The sequence below is a fragment of the Aplysia californica genome, unplaced genomic scaffold (genome assembly GCF_000002075.1).
Source record: "Aplysia californica isolate F4 #8 unplaced genomic scaffold, AplCal3.0 scaffold00300, whole genome shotgun sequence".
In the NCBI taxonomy this organism is placed as follows: domain Eukaryota; kingdom Metazoa; phylum Mollusca; class Gastropoda; order Aplysiida; family Aplysiidae; genus Aplysia; species Aplysia californica.
The window spans coordinates 518,078-523,952 of NW_004797570.1; the positions used below are offsets into that span (position 1 = coordinate 518,078).

The 5,875-nt window shown below is 41.4% G+C and overlaps 1 protein-coding gene across 3 annotated transcripts in view; it reads left to right on the plus strand.

Annotated features, from left to right (window-relative positions):
* Window positions 1-254: 254 nt before the first annotated feature.
* Window positions 255-5,875, plus strand: part of LOC101855805 (pyruvate carboxylase, mitochondrial) — a 63,616-nt gene continuing 57,995 nt past the window's right edge. For 2 of the 3 annotated variants that reach the window (XM_005101828.3, XM_005101831.3), the window contains exon 1: window positions 255-503. The gene's annotated coding sequence lies outside the window, so the exon portion shown is untranslated. Of the gene's footprint in view, window positions 504-3,679; window positions 3,779-5,875 lie in introns of those variants that run through there. The other variant, XM_005101829.3, reaches the window with a different exon arrangement.

Genomic DNA, 5,875 nt, shown 5'->3' on the forward strand with positions numbered 1-5,875 from the left:
CTTTGTTTCCGCCGGAAGTAGATTAACTTTGCAAAAACAAATTTATTTCCTCAATCAATTAATAACTCTTACTTTTTCAACCTCAAAAGCTGTAACTGGTTTATTTTCATCACTTTGTAGACAATAATTAATACTATCTGATGAAATTATGGTTTTTACGAAACTGCCATTGACTGTATATACTTTTCTCAGGAGAGACCATCTTTTTATGGTCCACATAAAAAGGTCATGTTAGGTCATGTCCTTGACCGTTAAAGAAATAATTTTATCAAGGTAGGCCTAGAGGCCGAGCGTGTTTTCTTTCCGCCTGAGTGTGAGCGTGAAGCTTCTCCGCTCGAGCTCCTTTCAAAGTCTACACTGGATACTCGTGACGGCCGCTGTCGTCGTGCTGCTGTGCAAGAGAACGGTCAGAGGTTCAGACGAAAGTGAATTTGCAACGCTCAGTTGTAAGAGAAAAATCAACGACGACAACATTATATCATTACTACCCCAACGACAAAGACGTAAGTAACGTGAACTTTGGCATCGCAGTTGCAGTGCAGTAAAGTTAGAAGTAGAATCTAAAGTCAGAGTTAAATCTACGTGGGATCTGTTGTGTAGGCTTTAAATAATATAAAATATTCACATCTCCTCTCCTGTGGTGTGCATGTCTATCCAGACACAAACGCTCCTCGAATCGTAGCGTAGGTAGGGTGTAAAATAAATTAAATTATTTTATTTTCAAATGTTTGTCTAGATCATACCTACCAGTCTACGCCCGCGGTGCCGTTTTATTACCCGACTTGTCTAGGTTCAAGTTCAATTCTCTTATCTCTCTCCCTCCCTCCCTCAACCCCCCCCCCCTCTCTCTCTGTCTCTCTGTCTCTCTCTCTCTTCTCTCTCTCTCTCTCTCTCTCTCTCTCTCTCTCTCTCTCTCTCTCTCTCTGTCTGTCTCTCATAATATATGTGCATATCATGAGGGACTGCGAAATGCCGAACTCGCTACATCGATTTTAGCACTCTTGAGAAAATCAGCTTTTTGAAATGCTAAACATACAAACATGCGTAAAAAGAAATGTTTTTTGGGTGGCTGGTGGCTTTTATTCATTTCGGCCGAAAACATACACTTTGTGCATCTGATGCATGTGATAGCCGATAAGAAATATGCATTTATAAGAGAACGTGTTATATTTTTATATATATAACATAATCCATACATGATGCATATATAGATCTATATAAATGAGTATAAATAAAGGTATATAGATCTAGATCTACATTGATCTATTTATCTTATCTCTATCTCTCTGTGAAACACATGCTATCATGCCCCCCTCTCCCCATTTTCCTCTCCACCCTCCATACCCCCGCCTTTTTTTTTAAAGAGCAGGGTAGGAGCTCCAGGTTTGTCTACTACAGTTAAAAAATTTACCAAAAGATCTGATCTTCAGAAATAAAGCATTCAGGTAGTCAGGATAGAGATACTCTTTGTCAGGATCAAAAGGCATGTTTGTAGAGATAAATTGGTAAATAATCATGCATTGCTGTTGGTACAAATTACTTTAAAATGGGGAAAAAGCTGATGAAAATCCTGATTGGTTAATGTTTGTAATTCTCTGACAGTCATGTCTGTTGTTTATATGTTACTATATATTGTACTGTGTCTTGTCTTATATTTATCTTACTTTCTCTCTGACAGTCATGCCTACAGTACAATTGTGTGACCAACTATTTTTTCCATATATGTTGCCAACAACCCTACTGAATATAGGGTCTTTTTGTCATTAGCTCTTCTTGTCTAACTCTATGGTGTAATGAGTTATTTGCCATTGCATGTCCAAGATATGAGTTCAATGTCCATGAAGGTGAGTCTTTGTCGAATATCTTTGTTTGCCTGCTGTGATGCTGTATCTCACGGAGCCTGGGTTGGCCCTCAGAGGTAGAGAGCAGTTTGCTTCCTAAATGATCTGTTGTGTCTGTTGGGAGGAGGTAAAGCATTTATAATCTTATTGATATAATGTCAACTGTGCTCTGTGTGGCACCATTACTTACTGTCTATCATCTTACAGTCAGCCGTCTTATCATTGTACTGTCTGACTGGCACTTTCAGTCATCTCACTTGCACTATTACTTTTAAGCGTCAGACAATTGCTTATCGTCTTACTCGCCCACTACTAAAACCTATCACCTTTTCTTTTGTCTTACAATTTACTATCCCACCAGTACTTCTCATCTGTCCACCATCCTATCATCTTTCGTGCATTGAGAGTAGCCATTATCTCTATTTAATGATGATAATAATAATAATAAGCATTTGTATAGACAGTATAGTACATGATATCCTTGCTCAACAACAAATTATGCGCTTTACAGTCTATATTATTGCCCCAGCAGACCCAAGAACTCAGAAACATTCTCAGCTTCCCTTGAAGCAGCCCATTTAGCACCCAATTACTGATAAAATCGGGGCCCACCATCAGCTCGACTGTATGAACTAGCAAAGCACAAGTCATCCTGATCAGCAGGCTATAAGTGAAGCACATTGAAACTAGGTGAACATAAGATAAGGTCTCTATGTGACATATTTTTCTTGGACTTTGAACACTATACCATTGCGTGGAGTGGGATGGGGGTGCGGGGGTTGGGCAGAAAGTTGGCTCTTACACTGTGAGAAAATGTAACTTGAGCATAGGCAAGCGGGTCTTTCATTTTGCTCATTGTATCTACTTTGGGTGAGTTGATTGAAATGGAGAAAGGGGGGGTTACAATGGCCGTCAGGGAAAAAGAAAAACAGGTGGGGGATGGGGAGGGTGGGATCTGGTTATTTGTGGTTCGTGGTAACGCAAACTTTACCAGTCAGTCAGTCAGAGCATTGCCTGAAACGAAACCAGATGTTGCAGCGTAGTTATTTCCTCTTTGTACACACCGCACGTGTTGTCATCCTCTTCTTCTTTTATGTTGTTGTTTACTACCCTTTCCACGTTGTTGTCGCTCTTTGCTTATTTTGTCTGCTGTGGGGCATCCACAGAGCAGCTGTTTCCTTGAAACTTGTAGCTCAGTTGATATCGTGCTGGACAACGGAACGAGCGGCCTTTGTTCTAATCCCTGACTGCATTCTTGAACTCTATTCGTTTTATAGAGATTCCCAATCCATGTGTCGTGGTCCTGCCTGAGATGAACGTTAAATTCGGAGGTGCCGCCGCCGCCGCCGCTTGAATAACCGGACAGTATTGAAAGCGGCGTTAAATCAATTCATTCACGTAGTTACCCACTTGAAACTCGGATGTTTAACCTAGTGAATTGTCAATCAAGATCAGCTGTGTGTCCGCTCGTAATAGTGAAAGGTTAATCATGGGTTAATATTCAACATATTGAATATCCTTGTTTTGGCGAAAATGCTGGGACGATGTGTTTTGTTGTGCTCGAAGAAATGATCAATCTCAGTAAGAGAAGTGTCACGTGAGTGGTTGGCGGGTGCTCTGGTGCGGTTTGCTCCTTCTTTCCTATCAAATATCTATCGTTCTTATCTCTCTCCTCTTTTTTTTGGTGTGTGTTTGTTTCTCTCTTGTAACATCTTCAGTCTTCGGCACTTATATGACCTAATTGTCCTGAGAGTGCCGAAAAACCGTTACTAAAACAAAATCAAAAGAGAAGCCACGCAATTACGGCGGTGTCCTGTCTGGCTTTGGTGTATTCAGCAATGTCTTTCGCGACATGCTTGTTGTTGTTTCTGTCAAGCTGTTCTGGAGCAAGGGTGGGTGCGTGAAGAAGTTCATTCCTGTGCTGCAGCATCTTTCAGGTAAATGATACTCCGTTCTTGTATTGACAGGGTGCACACGAGTGGGGGTTGAATGTCGATCGCCTGTTGTTGCTTCAGCTTATTCGCCACTCATCTCTCTCTCTCTCTCTCTCTCTCTCTCTCTCTCTCTCCCCCCTCCCCCTCCCCCTATCTTTTCTCCCGCCCGCGCTAAATTACCGTTAGCGTGCGGATGTGCTTTTCTTTATCTCTTGCAAACAGATAAATAACACGTCTCATGGTGTTTGCTGTTTTCTGTTTGATTTCACTACTGGCATGAGTTGGTGCAACATGCAAATGGAGGAAAAAAGAAGAAACACAAAAACAATAACCATAAACCGACAGTGGGGGATGTGTGTGTGTGTGTGTGTGTGTGTGTGTGTGTGTGTGTGCGTGTGTAGTGTGTGTGTGTGGGTGTGGGTGTGTGTGTGTGTGTGGAGTGAGATGGGAGGGGAAAAAGAGGAGGAGAGGGTTTGACCTGCGTAGAGATCTCAAAATTGTGCTAAATTTAATACTCGTCTTCGATCGTCTTTCACATGCTTTGTGTGGTTGGAGGGCTCCAGGGCTCCTCTCCCGTTAGGTCCCACTTTTTTAAAATCTTCCTTCTGTTGTTTCTGATTGTCTGTTTTACTTTTTCCCTGAACTATTTAAATAACTACTATTGTGTCGATGTGCTTCTCTTTACTCAAATAAAGAAAAACATCGGTCAGGAAATGCTGAACAACAAAACAAACTAAATAAACATCAACAAAACAAACACATTTTTAGAAAAAAACAACCTACAAGAACATTAAAGAAACACAGGCGCGGTTGAGTTGTTCTGAGTTCTCTTAGCCTGTAGATCAACCCAAAAAAGCCACATCTACATCAGTTGCTGTTTTGTCCGTTTTGTCCATCTGTCACCGAGCCACACACTGTGAGGGCGGTTGGAGGGCGCCACTGGTAGGTCCAACATCTTGTCGTTCATTCTGTGGTTTGTCCGTCTTTCCCTTTCCCTGCTCGAGATGCTCGTTCTCATATAAATACATGTATAAATATATGCGCTTCTTTTACTCCAACCAGACTGCCATCTGAGGCTTGTTTTTTGTTTTTTTTCTAACTCTTAGGAGGAACAGGTAGAGATACTTACTGACTTTAGTAGTTGCCCTTTTAAAATCTTAATACGTTTGAGGTCAAAGTTCACTGACCTAAGCGATAAAATATTTAGTAATAGGTATGACCTAGGGGAAATTAACAAGGGCGATCTGCGCAAAACGAAACTTGACGACCTTGACTTTGGAAACTTTGCCAGGCAGCTGTCTGTAAAGTCTGTTCTAAACATTGTGTTTACATATAGAGCCCGGTGTAACAAGGTCACAGTGGTCATGATATGCCCATAAGGTTCTGGCTTTCAATTTGTTGTTGGTATCTTCTTTTTTTTTCTTTCTTTTTCTTCTAGAGGTAGACTTTAAACCTGGATATGTCGGTCACTAATGCGTTTCTAATCTTGAAAGGCGATCTTTGGACACTTTGGCAGCACAGGGAGCTCTCCAAACACTCCAAAACAAAACCAAACCACCCAGCTTTTTGTAGGGCTTCGACGTTGGGTCAACTTTTTAACACCTCGACCCCACCAGGTTCATAGTTCGCGGTTTAAAAATTCGATACTTGCGTTTTATTTTTTGTGTAGTTCTGTTCATGCCACAGTACGAGCTGGTGCACTTGCCCGTTGATGTATGGGTCCAAAGGTTGCGCTATGGCGGAGAGAGAGAGAGAGAGAGAGAGAGAGAGAGAGAGAGAGAGAGAGAGAGAGAGAGAGAGAGAGAGAGAGAGAGAGACTTTATTTATACAAAGAAGGATGTGTATGTTTGTGTCTGTGTCTTTGCTTGCATGTGTGTATGCAAATTGAATATAATAATATATTAATATCAGTTCTGTCTGTATCGTTTTTTTCTGTCTGTCTGTCTGTCTGTCTGTCTGTCTGTCTGTTTGTCTGTCTGTCTGTCTGTCTGTCTAATTATGTGTATATATGTGTGCGTGCGTATATGTATTTGCTCACGCATGTGTGTGTGTTTTCTGTACTTGTATGCCTTTGTGTGTGTGTGTGTGTGTGTGTGTGTG